Here is a 23,757-nt window from a genome sequence, read left to right as displayed (position 1 = left end):
GGGACGATCTTGTTCAATATCTTTGTCGGTGACATGGAGAGTGGGATTGAGTGAGCCCTCAGCAAGTTTGCCGATGACACCAAGCTGTGTGGTCCAGTTGATACCCTGGAGGGAAGGGATTGTCAACCAGAGGGACTTTGACACACTTGTAGGGTGGGCTGATGCCAACCTTATAAAGTTTAACAATGTCAAGTGCAAGGTCCTACACCTGGGTTAGAGCAACTCCAGTCACAGCTACAGGCTGGGCAAAGAAGAGATTCAGAGCAGCCCTGTGGAGAAGGACTTGGGGGTGTTGGTCAATGAGAAAATGGACATGAGCCGGCAGCGTGCACTTGCAGCCCAGAAAGCCAACCGTATCCTGGGCTGCATCAAAAGGAGCGTGACCAACAGGTTGAAGGAGGTGATTCTGCCCCTCTACTCTGCTCTTGTGAGACCTCACCTGGAGTATTGTGTGCAGTTCTGGTGTCCTCAACATAAAAAGGACATGGAACTGCCGGAACAAGTCCAGAGGAGGCCCACGAGGATGATCAGGAGACTGGAGCACCCCCCGTATGAAGATAGTCTGAGAAAGTTGGGTCTGTTCAGCCTGGAGAAGAGAAGGCTGCCTGGAGACCCCATGACAGCATTCCAGTATCTGAAGGGGGCCTGTAAGAATGTTCGGGGGGACTCTTCATTAGAGACTGTAGTGATAAGACAAGGGGTAATGGGTTAAAACTTAAACAGGGGAAGTTTAGACTGGATACAAGGAGTAAGTTCTTTACCATGAGGGTCATGAGGCACTGTATAGCGCTGCCCAGGGAAGTTGTGAATGCTCCATTCCTGGCAGTGTTCAAGGCCAGGTTGGACAGAGCCTTGGGTGACATGGTTTAGTATGAGATGTCCCTGCCTATGGCAGGGGTTTTGGAACTAGATGATCTTAAGGTCCTTTCCAACCTTAACTATTCAATGGTTCTATGAGTCTATTCTAAGTGATGATTTACTCCAGATACAGATTTGTAGGTATTTAATGAAAGGTAAAAAGGGTTTAAAGAACTGAATGATTAAAATTTCAGATTTTTTTCCCCCACAGATTTTAGAGCAATTAATATTTATATGTTTCTTGCCTTCTATATGCATATATAACTTAGGAGAGTGCTAAAGAAGTAGTTTCTCATTCTCATATAATAGAAACATAACTTGACAAGGTGACATGTTAGCCAAAACAGTCATTGAATCTTACAAAAGACTTACTGTATTTTCTTAGATGTTGCTTTAGAGAATGAGTGGATTACTCTGTATTTTTGTCTTTTCAGATTGTTTTACCTTTACCAAGGTTTTCTACACATCTGCAACTCAGCAACATCTGCTAAGAATTTTTTTTTTGTGGCATGCACAGCTGTTTTTTAGGAATCAGCCTGAGACTCTCAAAATTAACTCTTACAGCTGAAAAGAATTCAAAAAATATTTTGGCAATAGAAGATCAATGCAGGATTTGAATTAGACACTAAGAACACAATTTGCTAATTAATAGGGCACTTGTGCAGAACATTCCTAGGAAGGAACTGTTGCCTATGGCAGTGACATGTGCTTTGTATCCAGCATCCAGACAAAGAATGAACCAGTTTTTCCATTTAACTGGTCAGTTTTAGAAGAAATAAAATGCATAATTTCTTCAGTAGCAAGGAAAGGTCAAATGGGCACTAGGGAAAAGCTGATAGATCAGCAGGATCATTTATACAGACTCTACAAACACATTCAAGATGATTTGATTGCTTTATTTTCCCCAGAGGCTCTACTCATCACATAAATTTGCTCATCTGTTTAAAAAACAGAATGCCTACTACCACTTTCCTGCACTTTGATGTATTTTTTTTTTTAGTATTTCTTTTAAACTGAGAATTAAACTCATTGCCCACAGTTCCATAACAACATTCCTTGTGAGAGCCATCTTTCAATGGAAAGTACTGCCCTTCTAAATTAAAAGCACACAAAGCATAAACCACATATATCAGTATGTAAAAAAAAAAAAAAACAAAACCCTTCATTTACTCATTTCACTGAACAATGTGATGATGCATACTAAAATGAAGCACACAAATACACAAAAGAAGTTATATGACCACTAGCTTAAAGATGTCTCTCCGAAAAAGGAGAAATACTGAAAATTCTGTTCCCAGCTAACCAAACTAGGAATAACATCCACCCAATATTAATCGGGATCTCTGGCAACAATTATAATCACATTTGTATTTAAACTCCATTAAAGGACTTTGCAGCTTTATTTTCTTGCAGTTCCCCAAATAATTCTATGATAAGCTTCAAGAAATCACAGAAATAATGTAGGAACAAAGCTAAACATACGGGGCTTCATTTTTGGAATTTTTCTTTCAGTTCATATTTAAGACATTCAAAGTGGCAAGTGTCTTTCTATGTTTCCGTTTTGTTAGAGGAGAGTGCATGTTACAATCAAGAAAAAAAGACTATTCCATAACTCAGGTTATAAATTGGATTACATTTTCTATTAAAATATTAGAGTTCTATCCAGTTCTGTACAAGCTGTGAACAAGAAGTAAAAATATCCTAAAGATACTCAAAATGTCCAAAACAGCGTTACATATATTGGCTGTTAAACATCTCTGATTTACTTTCTAAGAATATTATGTGTAAATGTATAGGTGCATGTTAAAATTAATATTTTAAAAGGTATTTTAGTCTGTATCAGTGGAAATGGAAACTGAGATCATAGATTATAAAGAACCTGAAAAATCATACTTTCACCAAAGCGCAAGATTGTGGTTTAATGGCAAGAAAACCCCACAAGCTCTCTTTACTATTTTTTATTTTTGCACAGACATCTTGAATCATAAGATACAGGCCAAACAATACATAACACATCAGATCTAGAAAAAGCATGTTAAATATCATTAAGTATAAGTCATCTAAATTGCATGCTAAGAATAAAGTCTCATTGTCAAAGGGAAGGTTCAAAAGGAAAACACACAAACCCAAATTATATAAAGAATATTTATAACCATAGTGGAAGATCACAGTCATAACAAATAATCTAAAAATATTTCAGGCTGGTTTATTCCATACAGCGTTTTTCAAAAGCGTTATGTGTCAAATTTATTCTACAGTTCATAAAAGCCATGTGCTAACTGTTTCATGATATTTCTGCTTTTATTCTGTTCAGAGACACAAGGACTCTGAAAAAATGAAGACTCATGTATGCCATTGACCGAACACCATGTATTCTGTGACTCTTTTTGCTCATCACTAGCTAAGCTTTTCTTTCATTTTGTTTTGCTCAGTGTCTGCCAACAACACTGTTGTTTCTTCTGTCACTCACACAAAGAAATAATCTGTGGCTGTCTAGCATCTTTGGTTCTTGATATTTAGGTAAAAATTTGTCCTTTCTTCTTCTCTAAAAGCTAAAAAGAAAAAAAAATAGTCACCATTACTTATTGACCCTAAATCCATCTGACATGAGATATTTTTACAAGGAAAATAACATTATTCCAAGAACAAAAAAGATAAATCTAGTGGTTTTTTTTAATCAAACTTTATAAGCTTCTAAACAAAACTTTACTTGCTGCATTTCATGTAAACTTAATTCAAAATGTTCCAATGTTCCACAAAACAAAGTCATACATAATTGTAAGAGAGAGTAAAGATATACAAAGGAGAACAGTTATTTGGAAAAGATTTGCAAGAAACAAAAAATCAGATAATGGGTGACTATGAGTGCATCTATATTAGCTTTTTATTTGGATTAAGAGTGTGATCTTGATGCAGATATTTCAATTGTCCCCATTTTTCATGTTTTGGTTCATATCACAGACCACTTTGGGAACATATGAACTGAATTTTGGATGCAACAAACCCAGAAGATATATTCCAATTGCCTAAAGTAAAAAAGACCCTATGAAATGATGCAGTGTAAAAACCAGGCTCTCAATATGAATGGTTTTGCTCTACAAATTCACATTTCTAGGTTCACATTGATTGTTTAAGCTGATGCGGTCCATCAGGAACTGAAAATCCCTGGACCGCAAGCAATGAAACACTGCAGTTTCTCACAACTCTTTCTCTGTCTGAAAATCCTACCCAAATGAGGATTAAAAGCTTTGGGCACTTTTCTGGACATTTTTTGGAAATACCGAGATGCACAGTACACAGATAAAGTGTATAATGCATTCACAAGACATGTTTATGTATCAGATCTACTGAAATCTTGTCACACAGATAGTGTACAAAGACACATCAGATGTAGGACACACACACATATGTTTCTGTATAGGGGCTCATTACAGATAGGTATAATAGAGGATTTCTTGCACAGGTATTCAGAAAAGTAATGGTGGAATTACATGTAGAAATAGTAGAAATTCAAAGGAAACTTGATGGCACCATACTTTTTTTAAAATTTAAGAAGCCTGAACGCTGGGGACAAGACTAAAGGAGAAAAAAACAACAAAACCTTAGAAATGCTAATTTTCTCAAAAGAAATATACTCTTCTGTCTTTGACATGTATATTGGCAGAATTTTGAAATGAACAGAGTACTTGGAAGAAAAGTAAACGGTAGGTAAGCAAATAATTCATGAAAGAAGAACAAATATTCAAATCCTTTAAGTCGTAGAGCTTGTTGCGTTGATGACATTCACTAGCAAGAGCTGCAAAAGAGAGCAGCTGAGAAGGTGGATGTATTGGAATTACTATTCCTTTCTAACGTTCCTTAACAACCCTGGTTTTAATTTTCCTAACCTCTTATAGCAGTGTGCAATCAATAGTATTGTTATTGGCTATTAAAGTATCCAATTTAAAAGATTTGGGTAACATTATCTGTTGAAAATGCAGGTATGCACAAAGGACTAATCCAATGTACTTTTATTCAGATCTTGAAAAAGCTGCTTTCATTATCCATACAAATAGTTCCAATTTCTAAATATCCTTTATTATGTGCTTCTTAGAATTAACTAGATATTCGGGCTCATTGATGCATACGTAAGTGTCTGAATGTACATGCTATTTGACAACAACTTAATAGGCTCGAGCCCAGGGATCCATTTTAGGACTAGTGCTTTTTAATGTTTTTATAAATTATCTGCATAAGGGAATCAAATATACTTTAAGTAAGGTTGTCAATGATATTAAACTGGGAGGAGCTGTGGACTCCCTCAAAGTCCTTGAAGGGAAATCTGGATAGGCTAGAGAGCTGAGCAGTCACATGTATGAAATGCAGGATTCTCCACCTGTAATGGATTAATCCTGGTTATACATACAAACTGGGGGACAAGAGGCTGGAGAGCAGCCCTGCAAAAAGATCTAGGGGTTGGGCTGATGGCAAGTTGAATATGAATCAGCAGTGTGCCCTGGCAACCACAAGGGTCAATCATGTCCCGTGGTGTATCAAGCACAGCATAGCTAGCCAGTCAAGGGAAATGATTGTCCCAGTCCAAACTGCCTTGGTGTGGCCCCAGCTTGAGCAATGTGTGCAGTCTTGGGCACTTCAATTTGAAAGGGACATCTATAAGAGTGTGTCCACAACAGGGTAATGGTGAAAGGCTTTGAGGACAAGACTTACGATGAGTTGCATGTTCAGCTTGTAGAAAGAGAAGGCTTAGAAGCTGATCATAGTTCAAGGAGCATTTAGACAATGCTTTTAGTGTATGCTTTAGTTTTAGGTAGTCCTGTAAGGAGCAGGGAACTGAACTCAATGACCCTTATAGGTCCTTATTCAGAGAACGTCAATACTTCATGAGAAACTCCATCATAACCTAATAGTTAAACTAAAGAACATGAAATTAATTTGTTTCTTTCCCTCTCAAATCAGAAAAGTTGGACATATTTGCTTTTCAAGTCAGCTCATCAGGGAGTATCACAGAGAACAGCCAAAGGCATTTGAGTAACCTTAACACTACAAACTTCTGCACCTAAAATCACTGTGGAGGTAAGAGACAATGTTTCCCTTTCCTTTCTGAGATGAGTGTGTGGCCCTGCAAACTTCATGGCAACAACAACAAAATACAATCTTTGAAGAAGTTTTGAAATGAAGCAACAGTAGAGGAAAATGAATTCTGGCAATTTGGCTGAAGAGAGCTGGCAGAAAATAACAAGTATGAAAAATCCCATATATTATTTTTATAGCAGCAAGATGGATACACTTTTGGAAGTAGAATTTTGAATACTATTGAACATTTAGATTGATTTAAAGCTTTGGTTTGACTGCAGACATTCAAAAAAGATGGTTTGAATTTAAGTTCGTGTCTGTATTCTCCTTTCACACAAATTTTTAACAACTGTTCACATAAAAGAATTTAGCCCTCCAACATCCCTTCATTTAAAAGATTTTCAAAACTATGATTTTTTTTTTTCTAAAGAAAAAGAGTACAAGTATTGCAGTTAAGCAGACAAAGCAAAATTTTATTACAACTATTATGAATCACTAGAGAATATAGCCTCAGATCCTCTCAGAATCCACCCATATGGTTTTGCAGATCTTTTGATGATCATTGGTCAATTTTATGGCAATCTGCCCCCAGATTCTGTGATAGTAGTGTTGTACAGTATTTAAAAGAATTGGTTCCCCTGGGTGGCATGGGAAGTAGGGGGAAATATAGGAAACAAAATTGATATCTGGTTATTACTTTCTCCTTTGAGGTCTAACCTATGTGTTGTTATCTATAAGTAAGTAAAATAACTAATCATGAGTTCCTGACCAGGACATCAGACATATGCTTAGCTGAGACCAGAGCTGTGTATCGTATTTAGTTTACTATCTCTTCTAGGTTACTATATCCCACAGTCCATGGTTCATTGTATAGAGTGGTTTATGCCCATTGTGTTACTCACTGGAACATCAAATTTCCAAAACTACTAACTTCAGGAAATCCTCGTAGAAAGCTCTAGTAGTAATTATCAATCAATTGTAACTGTCTTTTCTTATTTTTTCACTAAGAAATATGCCAGTTGTTGAGCTTCAGTCTTACGGTCATGTCTCCATCAAAATGTCTAAACTGTGTCTAAAAGATGCCTAAAAATATCTACATCAGGCAAGGTACAAGACCTTCCATTCCTTATCAGCTACTGCCAAACATCGCCCTTTGATGGTGACCTCTGTTGCATCTGTCAAGAAAGCTAGAAAGTAAGCAGTGTGCACACAACATTAAGAATCAAAGATCAATTAGTTCACCCATATATCCCACCTACCAGCTTTCACAGGAAAGTGATTTCAGCTGTGCACTGTTATTGGCTATCTGTGTCTCATGGGTGAATAACTCTGTATCCTACTAACATGAAGTTTTTGTTTCATCACCTTTCTCTAATCTACATTCTGACAGTTGCTTCTTTCTTAGAAGTGTGAGGCAACAAGTGAGAGTGAAAACATAAAAAGTGAACTATGTTAGATTTTCAAAGATGCAAACACCTGGCAACTGTATGCACATTTAATATTTATGCTACATTGCTTACTTCCTCAGAACATACATTTTTACACACTTTTGCTCCTTCTGTTCTACATTTGTAAAATAGAACTTCGAGAATTATAAGACAGACCTAGGTAGCCAAACATGTATCTCTATCACATGAAAAAACTTACCTTCTAGGCATTTCTTGACAATGGAATCCAGATCTCAGCATCCTCTAGCAAAATGACAGCCTGGCTTAGAAAGAATAAAGAAAGAGTAGAGAACAGGGGAGAATATAATTTGGCAATATTAGGCTTATTTGAATTCCTAGAAGTGCTTTTATAAGGAAATTATCATAACTTTAGCAATTGAAACTTCTCAGAAGAACAATTAAGTTCTATATCAGTAGTGGTTTGCATGAACAAAACAAAAAGTCTAGATAAGTTCATGTAGAAACAAAATATTTAAAAGGTTGTTTGGTGTTTGTTTTTTTTTTCACACTCCCTCAATCCTAATAATATGTTATTCTCAGAAAAGTGATGATATTGCAACAGCCCAGGACAAAACATTATACCACATAAAATTTAACAATCAGCTATTTGAAGGTAATGCTTATATAAGTTCTATAACTGAAAAACTGAAAAATATATTCAATTATTCTGGATAGAATAGCTGCGGTTTTAAACTCTGTTATTCATTATGTATGGGAATAGTCTCCTATGAGGACAGTTAGACATGTGAGACAGCTGATAACAGAAGAATCACTGAAGTAAAAAAGTATGGATATGTGGTAGGTAGTGGCTATAAGGTAAGGAGGCATGTAGCAGAGAATCCTCCAGCTTCATTCTTTTCTCATCCTGCTTCACCTGTGGTATGCTGCTGTACAGAAAGCTTGCATAGAGCAAAGTTGTATTCTTGAAATCACCTATTCATAGTCCATACTAGACCAGAGGGTGTGTTATTCTTTTATCAATGGGTCCTCTGTAGTGCACCTGAAACAAAAAGGCTGACAGAAAATCATTCAATAGGAAAATTCTCTGGGAATTCTACATCACCCTTCCATCTCAGACTACTAAGTAGTGCAGGGTCTGTCCACAGCCGAGGTTGAAGTCAAGGGGTGGTATTAAGATGCTTTAGGAAGGAGAATAATACCAATGCTTTGATAGAAAAAGACTCATCTCTCTGTTCACAGTAAAAGAAATCAGTGTCACCATATCTCATGCATTTAGCATATAACAAAGTCCACTTCCTTGTATACATGTTCACACACAATCAGCTTTCTACAAGTCTAGAAAGCCTATCCTCCAAAACACAAGTAAAAATTATCCTTGTTATTCTCAAACTTGCAGAAGAAGGGGGCATCTTATCCTTTCATGATGATCAAAGCTGGCAACACCACCCTAATCCTACTGAAAATTTTTACCCCTTTCTCCAGCCCTTCATCAGAAATAGTCTATTTCTCTTACCCATATGACAGTTTCTCAGATTCTCTTCCTCTTTTTGTTATCTAGCACATTCATTTTCTTCTCTCAAATATTTTTTTGTTAAGTCCTGTTTCCATGAAGTTCCATCATTCTGCTTACTGGTTCTGCCTTGTTCTTATTTTAGAGATGGGTCATCACACCTCTAATTTCTTAAGCACAGCTCCAAGCTATAGGAAGAAACAAAAAGAAAGGCCAATAGTACTGTATTATTAGTGGTTTAGTAATATTCTGTTGTCACCTCTACTTTTCCTCATTTATTTGCATCTAAACATATCAAATGTTAATGGAAAACTCTTCAGCTCCAACTGGAAATCTGGAAAACATCTAAGAATGTAACTTTATGTTCATACAGATTTATCTGCTAAGGTGAGAAGTTCTCTTCTCTTGTTAAGCTACTAAATATAGTTAGATGTTATTTAAAAATATTTTTACTTATAAACTTTTTCCATATTGTTTTGTAAGTAACCAAATAACAGTCTTGAAATTTGTGTGTGAGAGGACATACTTGAACATTTCAACAGTTATAAAATACTATGACATACCTGGTTGCATATTTATTTCATTTTCCTCATGAGGTCAAGATATTTTTTCATCTCTTCATCTAAGATAAGCTGTAGATTTATTTCATATGTACCTTTTTATCTTTATTACATAAAGTACTTCATCTTCTACAGAGCTATATGTCTTAAAGAAGCTGTACTTTTAAGTTTACAGTAGCTTTCCTATTTGATTATATGCTGTTCCCAAGGCTGGCAGTGCTTTCTCATTAGCACTTTCACATTTGATTAACTAAAACAAAGCAGAAGTCATTCTTTTCATTGCTATGAATCCCTTTTGAATACAGTTTACTAGGACTGCAGATATTCCAGCATGAGGGAAAGTATGTCATGCTTTCTCTTATTCTTTCAACACCTTCCCAAATTTCACACATTTGGACACTATTGACTTTTGAGTCTTCTGCAATTGCTGGTTCTGCTACCAGTCCAGGAAGACTTCAAGGTCTGTTTCTACTTCTGATTCCTTGCAGTGTTTGATGACTGTTCCATCTGTACAAAGATCAAGTAGAGCAAAGTGTGCTAGTAGCAAGAACAGCCTTGCTATTAAGAAAAATAATAGAAAACTTAAATAATAGAAAACTTGAAAGGGTAAAGGAAAAGGAAAGAGGTGTGTAAAGGAAGTGAAATAAATAGATGTGGTGTAGAAGCAGCAAGAAAACTAGGGTTAGAAAAGGAAAAGACTGAGAGATGAAAGCAAAGTGTTTCCTATAAGTAAAGTGGTAATACTTTCACAAATTAGTTACACATAACGGCCAACCTAAAACTTACCAGAATCACTAGAAAAGAATTAAAACTTGTACTCCACTAAACTGAACTCTGACTACCCTTATTAATGTCCTGCTGTACCTCTTCCCAAAATAAGCTATGCCTTGCAAGATACTAGTTTGCTCACCCTGCTGCCTCTAAACCTATTCTTCAGAGCCTTAACTCAGCAACCTTTTGTTTCTTTGTAGCCAAAACTACCTGACTACCTTCAGCACCAGCTCTTCATTGCTTGTCAACAGATGTAAAGTAGAACATTACCTGTGTTTGGCCCTTTATGATTGCCTCAAGAATCTGTCTCAAAATGCAGCCTAGATAATTCTCCGGGTGGTTGAACTCATGCCGTATTCCTCACAGATGTCTGGGAGATTGGAAACCTCCATAAGTGACAGGCCTTGCTATCAGGAGACTTTTATTTAGTTCATTGCAAAAAGCCTTATCCTCTTATTCCCCTTGGGCAGATGTTGTAACAGATTCCTGACGCATCGTCATTAGTGCAGCTTTACACCATGGAGAAACTGACAACATGTGTGTTTCCTGGAGCTCTGGTCAACTAAACACTTTCTATGCTTAGTTGAATGCCCTTTCATCATGTTCCCCATTTATCCTTTCTAAACAACCTATAACCACACATGAGAGTCATGTGCTTTCCCACAAAGTTTTTGTGTTTCTGTTCTGATACTCTATGGCACCATCAATTCATATGAACTTCCAATTCCTTTAGATTCTTGCCTCAGTTTCTTGCATCAGTGTACAGATCCTTGACATACATTTCTGAATATCCTCCCTTCTAAGCAGCAATGTGCAAGGTTCCGTTATAGCTTTCCACCACCTTTATTTTCTTTACTTGTCCATGTTCTCTGATGAACCTAGTATAAAGACTGGATTAGCAAGTTTTTCCACACACTTTCTTCTTTTCTTTGCCAGATAGAGCTTCTCTTTTTAAAGCAACCTGAAGAGAGAAGAACTTTACCCAAACTGCTGTCTTCCTAACCCCTGAACCCAGAGCTGTGTAGTTACCTATGGTCTTCTCAGTGCCCCCACCAGCTATGTCAGTTATGTGGATGAGAAAAAACAGATACTAGTCTGAATGAGACTTGACAGTCTCTATAATTCTCTGTAGTACTCTCTCTAGAGCATTCTCTTAGCAGAACTTGTTCATCCTCCTTTGAGATCAAGTCCTTGGCACAAACATGCCTCCACCTTCCTGCTACTGCCAGAAGTTGCCAGCTTCCAGGTTTTACCCCTGTGGGACTTTCTTTCCTTTTTTTCTACTGCTTTGCCTTGGTCATGCAAACTTCCATACCTTTGAAGAGTTGAAGCCACTCTTGAAGTTGAAGTGAGAATCTTTGAAGCCAGTCATCCTTAATTCAACATAGTCTGCTCATCTTTTCCCGAATCTTCATCACAGGGCACCACTCAATCAGAAAACAGCTCTCGCAGGTGAGGTCATAGACACCACTCATCACATAGCTCATCCCAGCATCACATAGCTCATCCTAGCACCTGATTTTAAAATAATTTGGGCATAATTTCTTTGGGCTTGGGTTTTTGTTAGTCAACAGTCCCAGTGGGCTAGAAAACACAGCCCTCCTTCAATTAAGGCCATGCTACTTTTGTTTGCAACTGCATTTCCATTAAAAATCAGATGAAAATACCATAGCGAAATCTCCATTATTTTTTCCCAAATAATACATGTTTTCTCCCTAACACACAATGCCATTGCAGTGAATTGTGAAGTACTAATGTTGTAGTCTAGTGTAGATTAGAAACAAGAATTCTGTGATTTAGACCTATACTTGAGATCTTTTAGTACTTTCTTTAAACATTTCATCCACTGTATCTTTCCACTGACCGATAGAAAGCTGAAGCTTACAATACCAGCACTGGTATTTGAAAATGAACCTTTAAATTGGCTATTACTATTAGAGCTTGTTTATGCTACATGGGGTGGTTTATTTCTTTTGTTCTGATGAATATGAGTGTTTTCTTCAATTTGCTAACCTATCTGAGATAGAAACTGATTGACATGACCAAACATCTGCCTTGAGTCTCTATGCAAAACATTTGATCTGCATCTAATCTTCTATATCTTGTAATACTACTCTTTAATAAATAAATAAATAAATGGTCTGTCATATTTGTCATCTCTTCAATCACCTGAAGCTGACAACATATAACTGATGATTTAATATGAATAAAGAAAGAAGCCAACCTACTAATTAGCATCACATATTGTATTTCTGTTGCCAGACTTTCATGTAGCGATCATCTGATGATGTTTTTGCAAAGTATCTCACTACACTTCTGCCTATGCAAAATATCAGGATAATAGAGAATTGTGTAATTTCACCTTTTGCTAAAATCGGCCCTCTTTTCAGCAGCCTTTTCAAGCTAAAAGTTGTAAGTCTTATTGTTAGTGTGTGTATTACAAGTGGTGCCTGATGCTTCATCTTGGCTTAAGGAAGCAAATCAAGGTTAAATTGATTCAAAAATATAAAACCAACAAAAAGACTTGCTGAAATTGAGACTGAGGATAGTACATGAAAGTCTGAACCATTACATAATACATTCTATTTCTAGAACAGCAGAAGAAAGGAGATAGAAAATTACCATTTGTCACAGCCACCTGCGTATTTGTGAATTATTTAGCCACTAGACCACCTGAAATAGTGGAACAAAAGATCATTACAGACCGTATTCTATATTCACCTTTAAACAAATACAGAAATATAACACTTGCTCTAGAAACCATTACTCCCATGTATTTTTGAAGCCAAATAATTTTTTTTTTTTTTTATTTATTTAAAGAATCACAGAATCATTAGGGTTGGAAGGGACCTCTGAAGATCATCTAGTCCAAACCCACTGTCAAGGCAGGGCTGCCTAGAGCAGGTAACACAGGAACACCTCCAGATTGGCTTTGAAAGTCACCAGAGACAGAGATCCCACAATCTTCCTGTGCAGCATGCTCCAATGCTCTGCCACCCTCAACATAAAGTTTGTACTCATGTTGAGGTGAAACTTCTTATGTTTATGGACTTTTCTCCTTGTCATGTTGCCGGGCACCACTGAAAAGCATCTAGCACCATCCTCTTGGCACCTCCAACTGGATTCTACTTCGCTGATCACAATCATCTGAACTCACCCACGGAAGGATTTCTTCAGGTCCCATGGACTTGTGTATGTTCAGGTTCTTAAGATACTCTTGAACCATCTTAAGATACTCTTGAACCAGATTCTCTCTTATAGTGGGCACAAGGTCTTCATTCTCACAGTCCTTGCATATGCCTTACAAGACTTGGGTGGTGTGGTCAAAGCATTTGCCAGTGAAGACTGAAGCAAAGAAGTCATTAAGAGCTCAGCCTTCTCCAAATCCGGGGTAGCCAGTTCTCATGACAGCTTCCAGAGCGGGCCTACGTTCTCCCTAGTCTGTCTTTTATTTGCCTATAGAATCCCTTCTTGTTATCTTTCACATCCCTAGCCAAGTTTAATTCTAAGTGGGCCTCGGCTTTCCTCACCTGGTCCCTAGCTTCCCAGACAACACCCCTGTATTCTTCCCAGGCCGCCTGTCCTTGCTTCCACCTTTTATAAGCCTCTTTTTAACTTTGAATTTTCCTCAGCAGCTCCTTATCCATCCAAGGAGCTCTCCTGGCCCTCCTGCTGCACTTCCTTCTAGTTGGGATGCAACACTTCTGAGCTTGTAGCAGGCGAACCTTGAATATTGACCAACAGTCTTGGGACCCCCTGCCCTCTACGGCTATATCCCATGGAACCTTACTAAGCAGGCTCCTGAAGAGGCTGAAGTCTGCTCTCTTGAAGTCCAGGCCAGTGAGTTTGCTACGCGCTCTTCTCACTGTCCTGAAGATCTCAAATTCGACCATGTCATGATCGCTGCATCCAAGGCTGCCCTGGAGCATCACAGTTCCAACCAGCCTTTCCCTGTTGGTGAGCACAAGGTCAAGCATGGCACCTCTCCTTGTCATCTTCTCTATTACTTGCAGAAGAAAGCTGTCTTCCACATAAATGAGGAACCTCCTGGATTGCTTGTGTTGGGCAGTACCATCGCTCCAACAGATATCAGGGTGGTTGAAGTCCCCCATGAGAACAAGGGCCTGCAAGTGTGAAGCTATTGCTATCTATCTATAGAGTGCTTCATCCACAGATTCCTCTTGGTCAGGCAGTCTGTAACAGATCCCCACAGGAATGTCTCCTATGGCTGTTCTCCCTTTAACCCTGACCCACAAACTCTCTGTTGACTGCTCACCTGTCCTCAGAGAGAGTTCCATACTCTCCAGCCTATCCTTAACATAAATAGCAACTTCCCCTCCCTGCCTACCGGTCCTGTCTTTTCTAAAGGACCTGTAACTTTCCCTTCCAACGCTCCAGTCACAGGAGCCATCCCACCATGTTTCTGTGATGCGTATTATATCGTACCCCCGTAGACATGTACACATCTCTAATTTTTCTTGTTTGTTCCCCATGCTATGGGTGTTTGTATAGAGTCATCTGAGCCGAGCTCCAAATGAAGCCAGCTCATTGGCTGGAGTGGCTGGAATATCTCTGCATTGCTCCGAGCAGTTATTATAGATGCTGGCAACTGACTGGGTGTGTTGGGATGGAATGATGCCCCCCTCCCCCAACACCTCTAGTTTAAAGCTTCCTTGACCAGTCTGGCAAGCCTCCTACCAAAACCGCTCTTCCCTGTCAGACCAGCTCCATCAGCCCCCAGTACACCTGGCCTACTGAACACAGTCCCATTTTCTAGATATCCAAACCCCTGACTATGGCACCACCCTGCTAAGCATTGTTAACCTGGCCAATCCTCCTAGCCTTTTTAAGGTCCTCCCCTGTATCCTGGAGAATTGACTAAAAGACTGTCTGAGCTCCGGAGCCCCTAACCACCTCACCCAGGGCTCTGTAGTCCTTCCTTATGTTCTCCAGGCTACTGCCATCTATATCACTAGCACCCACATGGATCACCAGAAGTGGGTAATAGTCAGTGGGACTTACTAGAGCAGGCAGCCTCTCTGCAACATCCCTGATCCTTGCCCCTAGTAAACAACACACCTCCTTTGAGACTGGGTCAGGCCGACAGATGGGTGCCTCTGTGCCTTTCAAAGTAGAGTCCACTACCACTATGACCCACTGCTTTTTCCTGGCAGCACCAGTAGTGATCTTATTTACCAATGCACCAGCTGGTTTTTCCTCATGCAAGTGTGTTTCCTCATTAGTCCCCTGCAGGACAGCAAAGTGGTTCTGGGTGGGGACAACAGATTTAGGAGGAAGCCCCTTGCTTTTAATTGTCCTCTTCCTTCCTTTTTTTTTTTTTTTTGTTGCTTTTTTTTCTTTTTTTTTTTTTTTTTTTTGTTACTATTTCCCAGCTTCTTGGGCTAGCAGCCTCCTTCTTTCCTCCATGAGCTACAGTGGACACCTGAGGCCTCAGCACAGTTCAGGCCTGCAACAAGCACTCCTGCTTCCTCCCAGCTTCCCTGACATCTTTCAGCCTATTGACAGCGTCCCGCAGCTCAGCCCCTGCTGCAGGAGGGCCTCCACCAGGAAGCACCAGGTGCAGCCCTGCCCATTCTGCACCCTCCCCTCACAAGCCCAGTGCAGGCACCCTCTACACACCGAGCTCTGCACTGCAGCCTCCCCTCTCATCTGATCTGTCTGGGTGCCTACGCTGGCTACCGCCGGGGCATCCAGGGCAGAGCTCCCAGACCTGGCCATCATCATAAAACAAGTGCTCACCACACTGCTCGCCTGCCCGCTCGAACTGCCGCACCATGCTCCTTGTCGCTCTCGCTCCCTGGGGCAGGTTTTTACCCACTCAGGGCTGGTGCCGCTGCTCCTGGCACCACCCTCTGTGAGTCCCTGCTTGCGTCAGCTGAGCTGCCGGCTCCTGGGCAAGTCCTGTTGAGGACGAGGCTCACTCGGTGGCTCTTGCTGCTCATCCGTCTTGCCATATCTTCACAGAAAGCTATCAGATTGGTCAAGCATGATTTCCCCTTGATGAATTGATGCTGATTACTCCTGATGACTTTCTCCTCTTCTACATGCTTGGTAATGATGACCTCCAAAATGACCTGTTCCATCACCTTTCCAGGGATGGTGGCAAGGCTGACTGGCAGGTGGTTTCCTGGGTCCTCCTTCTTGCACTTTTTGAAGATGGGGGTAACACTGGCCTTTCTCTAATCACTGGGCACCTCTCCCATTCTCCATGATTTCTCAAAGATGATGGAGAACAGCGGAATAACACCTGCCAGCTCCCTTAGCACCTGTGGGTGCATCCTATCATGGCTCATGTGTTCATGGGTGTTGAGTGTGTCTAGCTGATCTCTAACAGAGCCTACTACAACCAGGGGGAAATGTTTCTTTCTCCAGGTTTCTCCTCCTTCCTCTGAGCTCTGGAATTCCTGAGAGCCAACCTCAGTAGTAACAACTGAGGAAAACAAGGCATTCGTTAACTGCATCTTCTCTGAGTCTTCTGCTACCAGGACGTCCACCTGATTCAGCAGTGTCTCCACATTTTCCCTAATCTTCTTTTTGCTGCTGGTATACTTGTAAAAGCCTTTCCTTTTGTGTTGTTATAAGCCCTCCTTTTCATCTTGTTTTCTTGTTTATTTTTAATAAATAAAGCCACTAAATAGATTTCAGTTTTATTATTCCTAAGTGAAATGGACTGAGAAAAGTTTTATGATACATCCTGAGGCATGACACAACAAACATGCCAGCTACGTTTCTTTATGAAAGGTAAACTTCTAGTTCAGGGACAGCGTATTTTCTCTTCAGTTTCCTTCCAATCATGGCTTCCTAAATTTTGACCTAACAAACAGATTTATTAATGTATTAATCAATGCTTCTTTCATTTATGGCTCTCCAAGTCACTATATACACTGGCCCACAGCTCAGAGAGTGTCTACAAGAGAACTGGGTTTTTTTATTACGCATGTCCTATGACTATTACTGTGCCACAAGACCACCTTAAAGCTTGTTTTATTGTTAAGCATAGAAGGCTGGATCCATGTAAATATTTAAGGGATTTCTCTCTAAAGGAGGATAGAGAGAATTACTGATAGCTTGGTTCTGATAGCTTAGTTGATAATGAATCTGTTTCTTCCTGTTCCTCTTGATTGTTTGGCATTGAACCTTTGATTAGTAACAACCACAAAAGGATTAGTTACTTCTTTAATCATTCATCAAAAGGGAAAAAATAACTTGTGAGCCGCTGAACCAGCACAGACAGATAACAGAAACCCCTTGAAGGTCTGCACTATGGCCAAGCCCACGCCTGATTTGGCTCATAAAAATTGACTTATTTTGTCTTCCTGCTAAACTGCAAGCAAAACCTTTAGCTTAAAGAAACTCATGCTTTTATTCAGTAAGAATCTACAACAATAACATAATTATGTGCAGGATAATAATCTGTAGATAGATAGCTGCATACGGTCATAGAATTATAGAATCATAGAATCATAGAAGAGTTACGGTTGGAAAGGACCTCAAGATCATCTAGTTCCAACCCCCCCCGCAATGGGCAGGGAGACCTCACACTAAATCATCCCACCCAAGGCTTCATGCAGTCATAATGATATGGTTTTCAAGGTGCTGAGTATTTTGCCATACTGAGACCACAATGTACTGGATCATTCATTGCAGGCATTTTATTACAAGGATGCTGCTAATCATAGGCTAATGATTGTATGAAATTCTGACTTTGTTTCAAATCAGACATCACTGGGTCTGCCAGAATAGACAGATCCTGAGTCCAGACAATGGTCTATTCCTAAATAAATCATAGTGCAGGTTAAAAAAAAAAAAAAAAAAAAAATAATGTACTAACAAAACATTGAAGAGACCTTGAAGATATTCTCTGGATTGTTGTACTAGGTTTTACTAGAACAACACCTGCTGATTATAGTTCCTTGTGTATTCCATTGTTTATTTCACTTTTTTTTTTTTTATCTTTAGATGGCTAATTTCTGATAAAAGAATTTTTTGTTTAGGCAAATGTTAAAACAACCAGCCGTTACTGTTAAAATCTCAAGAAAACAAAAGAAAAGAAAGATAATCTGTGTACAAAAAATATTACATTTGCTGTTCTCGTGTTAGAAACAGAGGGTTCATACAGTCATAACTAAAGGCAGATTTGGCAATGCTGTGTAGAATAGGAACCAGTATGTCAAATAGACACTACAATAGCTCTTAGGCATTCATAACTATACTGTTACTCTTCAGCTATGATAAGAATTTGACCCTATTTCAGTGCTAGATCATTTTTTTTAAGAGTGAGATCCTGAAATCTTCCCACTTCTGCTAGCTGAATATCACACTTCAGTTCTTGAAAATTAGAAATTATAAAACCAAATATAGAATCATAGACTCATAAAATCATAGAATAGTTAGGGTTGGAAAGGACCTTAAGATCATCTAGTTCCAACCCCCTGCCATGGGCAGGGACACCTCCCACTAAACCATGACACACAAGGCTCTGTCCAACCTGGCCTTGAACACTGCCAGGGATGGAGCATTCACAGCTTCCCTGGGTGACCCATTCCATTGTTGACTTTCTGGAAAATAATATGACTGTAATTGTGGAGGCACACTGTCAGTGTAGCCTTGCATTTGTTTTAAATAATTTTAAATGGATAGCATTAGATATATACTATCCTGAGCGTCTGTAGTGCTTTTTAAATAAGCCTAAGTTTTAATGAAGCCAACATACAGCGTGCTGCAAGAATAAAAGTGCCTTGAAACAACCTTAAAGCTAAATTTTTATTCAGTTTAAAGTACTTTTAATGTCACTACAATGGTTTAAAAATGTTAATATAGATAAGAAACTGATCATAATGTACCTAGCTGTCATTAGCTACTGAATAGTCTCTTAATTCTCTTTTCAAAACTCCTGTATGAGGTTCTTAGAGTGCATATGAAGAAACCAGGATGTTTGGGGGTACCTTCATAGACAGTCATTGGAAAGTGATTTGGAAAACAGTACTTGGTAGGATGTGAGTCTACACAGCGTGTTTGGAACAGATGTATAAAATTTTCCAGAGGGCATTTTGTCCAAAATGAGCATTACAAAGAGGTCAATGACCTTTGGCTAGATTAAACTGTAACCAGGGAACTTGAAATGGACTTCTGAATTAAGGATGGAGTACTTATCTACAAAATGTAAGAGGAGCATGATAGTTTGTAATGGTGAAAGACATTGCACTGGAAAGAACAACAGTTAGACTTGGCTTGGCACTGCTGGATGCCACGCCATGGCATCATGTCCTCTGTTGAGGTAAGGCACAGCAACATTCCCATAAGACGTTTGGAGAAGCCTACACCCAGTTAGTGGCTGATCATGTGGTATATGCATGTGGGACCTCAAGGAGGACTTCCTCCCTGGCAGGTGGGTCAGTGGGGTGTAACGCATTGTACATTTGCAAATGCTGGGGCACCCAGGTCTTCCCTAGGAAGGGTATGCAGGTAGGGGCAGCCTGCACACTCAGGACTGCAGTATGCCTGTAATCTCCAAAGCCTGTGAGAGAGAAGGGATATGCATGCGCTTGTGTGTGTGTGTGTATGTGTGTGTACGCGTATGATGAGAACTTCTGGGTATTAGTTTCTGAGGAGTGTTTAGAAATCTGTGTTATTTACACTTTAAACATGTCTAGTGCCGTAGCTGGTCTGTTATATTATTGATATTGATCCTGAATGTATAGTCCACTAATTACTAGTCTGTCATATCTTTAATAAATTAATAAAGTGCTTTGATCTTCATTTTGATTTAAAGTATGTGAAATAATTACCATTTCCCTGCAATGAGCTGTTCCAGTGAAGAGTCTCAGCAACTGTCAATGGCAAATGCAGTCACATTCTCATCGGTCACTGGTATAAGCATATTTTTGAATGATTCTGAAATTCAGATTCTCATCTTATTTTTTATAATCTGCATTCCAAAACATGTGCGCAATCATATTTTTTGAAAAAGTATATTTTTTTGTGCTCTTGATTCTCATTTTCTCTGACTCAATTTTGCTGTCTGAATTGCTGATATTTGAGATAAGTGACTATCCTCTTCCAAAGCTAAATTTTGCCACTAACTGTATTTTCACATGGCCATATCTCTATTGGTGAAAGTGCTTAAAACTGAGGTGATAGCAGGATAAAAAATATATATATAACTTCAAACCACAAATTTTAGATGGAAGATTTGCCCATCTTCACTCTGAAAGTCAATTTTTCTTGACAGAATTGACCAAGTATTCACAAAATATTCACCACACTCCAGTGCCAAAATCATCTCTTCAGGAAATATTTACTCTTCCTCTTGGCTGAAGACCATGACGTCAGAACTTTTGAAGAGCAGAAATTGTTGTAATATGTGTCAGTACAAATATTCAAAAGCTGAAAAAAATTGAGTCACTCTTTTCCTGTAAAAAGCCTATTTATAATCCATCTTCCTAAGCCTGCTGAACATATAGAACTCTGGCAGGTACTGTATCAGGTACCTAAGACACAGCTACAATAGGTTTCTTATTACCCTCTTAAACCTCTTTTAAAAACAAACAATGTCTTCACTGTTTGTTTGCAAAAGAGAAGTTAGACTTTTTAGCCTCATCTTTCACAAAGAAGTAACGTGAAGTAGAAGGTTGTACAAGGTAGTTTGCTTAAACTAGAAATATGTATTTTTAACATATGAATAATCTGAGTTGTAGGAACATGAAAGTTTCTGGGAGATAAAATACAAATCATTGTGACCCACAGCGTTACAAAATGATATCTCATTAACTAAAAATCAGTCCACAAGCTAAGGATGTAAAATAGACGAAAGAACTGGTTTAGAGCATTTTGGTCTTAAAACTTAGCAGAAGTTGACTATTCCTTACAAAACCTGTTATGCAAATTTATATGTAATGTTCTAATATAATTTTAAAACCTGTTATATTTCTTCCTCTATTAATTTTTTTTTACTCCCACTTCAGATCAGTACATTCTTAAGACTAAATCATAAAAAAACATGTCATCTTACTATTATATAGTGTTATATAATTTAGAAGTTGAAGAACACCTAAAAAACTCTTCAGTCCCTCTCATCTAATAATGCTACTTGCTCTGAAGGTTAAGAAAAGTGTATCCACTAGTTAATTTTCAAAACTTGTGTTGTGCAGCAGAACATGAAACCACTGCTCCCCTTCTGTCATTATTTCACTTAGGTAGACAAACTAATATGTAACTCATGTTGTGGGTTTTGTTTTAGCAGCATCCTAATTGGCAAATCTTGAAGACTGTGCTGTCATGCAAGGTTTCCAGTGGTACATCTGTTTCTAATGTACAGTGCATAATTTAATGATGAGACACTTCAGTGGTCTACCCACTGCAAATTTCAGTTGTTAAAAATGTCTGGAGTAAGATGCCTTTAAATAGAAGGCACTTTCTTGGTACATTAATTTTCTCACACTCAGAAGCAGAAAATATAATAATAGCTGTCACATAGTGTAAAGCTTTGTTTACTTTTAAAAGCTATTTATGGCTAAAATGTCTTGTTTGAACTGATTAGCTATAGTGGGATGTAAAACTTTTATAAAGCCTATTTATTACAGTTAATGTGTTTTTCTTCAGACTGCATTTCAGGAAATCTGTCCAACCAGCACTAGGGCAATACTGTGGGTTTTGGGTTTTGGTTTGGTTTTGATTTTGGTTTTTTTTTTCTGGACAGACCTGATAAATATCAGTCAGCTGGATTCTGAGAACATATATTCATATATACAAACAGAGGGCCAGAACCGCCCCCCCCCCCCCCCGCAACACAATACTTCAATAGTCTCAAACCCGATATAGTCATCTACAGATAGTCACCTATAATTCATCTTGATTAGTAACGTGCTTACTGATTGATGCTGTATACAACAAGCTCCTTATAATGTGGAAGACCTAATTACAAAAGGCATAACACAGTTATCCCACAACTAAAGGATTGCTTGACAAACATTCCAAACATGCAGAAACATATATAAATAAAAAGAAATCCCAGATGTAACTTAGATGTAGAATAAATCTGCCTCCAAGGTGAAGAAAAAAAAGCACTTAAAGTTGCAAAATTTCAATGGAAAGAGGTTTTTTTACCAATTTGGTATCAGAACTACCCTTATTGTTAAAATGTTCTTTCAAATGAGATAATCTCCAATAGAAATATTACTCACCAAAAAATCTTCCTAATTTTTTGTCCTTTTTGTTCATGCAGTCAGGACGAATTTGTCTGTATCACTCAAAATCCGTAATTTCCATAAAGGTGATTAGTTGGAGTGACTGAGAGGAAGGGGGAAGTTTGGTTAGATTTTTCTCTGTCTTTAAATGGACTTCTGCTTAACAGTTTCTACATTACTGTAAAACTTGAGCTACACTGGCTCTCGAGTTAGGAAATAACAAGTTTCAGGAATGCATTTATAATACTGGATGATGAAATGCAGTTGACTATTATTTTTCCTCGAATTTTGTTCCTGAGACTGCAGAAAAGAATTGTTTTTTTTTACATATACAGAGTCCTCACTTCTAGCTGGCATTGCCTCATGTATCTCTGTGCTGGGAAGGAAAAAAAGGAACACACATCTTATAATCTACTTCATTATTATTTATTATCATGTTGTCTGTCAACAACACTGACATACCATCTATGGAGTTTGATGGTTGAGAACAGGATCATTTCAATCCCCTCAGCAATGGACAGTTTTTAGCACTTTAATACATTGAATTCACCAGTTGGCACAGGAAAACTTCTATAAGTTTTTATAGAAGTTTTTTTTCCTCTTGGGAACCAATCCCAGCCTGTGTCAGGACCATGCCAACATCCAACAATCAATAAAGTTTACCCACATGCATAGTTACATGTATTCTTTAGACCCTTGTTTAAACTGAGCTATCGAAAGTTATTTTAGGGTACACAAGTTCCGAGATTTGTTGACAGGGACTTCTGTTTTAATTTGGAGTTATTTTGGAAGTTATATTTTGATTAAAAGAAAAACTCAAAGCAAACCACACGATCAAAAAGCAATGACAATTTTTTCTTCCCCTTTATGTTGACAATAGCTTAATAAATACACTGTAAGCAAAATGGATCTATTCTTTTCAGGAACATGTGCCAAACTGAACATGGTTTAATCCTATCAGATTTAGTACTATTCTTTAGTCCTAGAAAAAGTAACCCAACTTTTCAGGGTAATGAATGTCAACAATGAGAAAACAAAATACCTTTCATAAAGCAAAACTGAAAAGATGCAAAGCTGAGCCTAGTTTATTATTTCACTGCCAATACAACACTTAGCCACAGATGACAAAAGGTTTGCAAACCTAAGAACATCCTCGGGAGAGGTTTGTTAGAAATCTCAGCCAAGCTTTTAAAGGACATATACAGATTCACTGCTTGTGTGAAAAACCATGTTAATTAATTTAGGTTTTGATTTAAAATGAGGCAAACAAGACACACTGATGAATTCTGCTTTGTGATGTTTGTGTCAGCAGAACTATAACAAATATGCAGTTCACAATGCAAGCAGGAGCAGGTACAGTTGACATACTG

This window comes from Lathamus discolor, chromosome Z, assembly GCF_037157495.1.
Source record: "Lathamus discolor isolate bLatDis1 chromosome Z, bLatDis1.hap1, whole genome shotgun sequence".
NCBI classification, from domain to species: Eukaryota; Metazoa; Chordata; class Aves; order Psittaciformes; family Psittacidae; genus Lathamus; species Lathamus discolor.
This window is presented reverse-complemented; position numbering follows the sequence as displayed.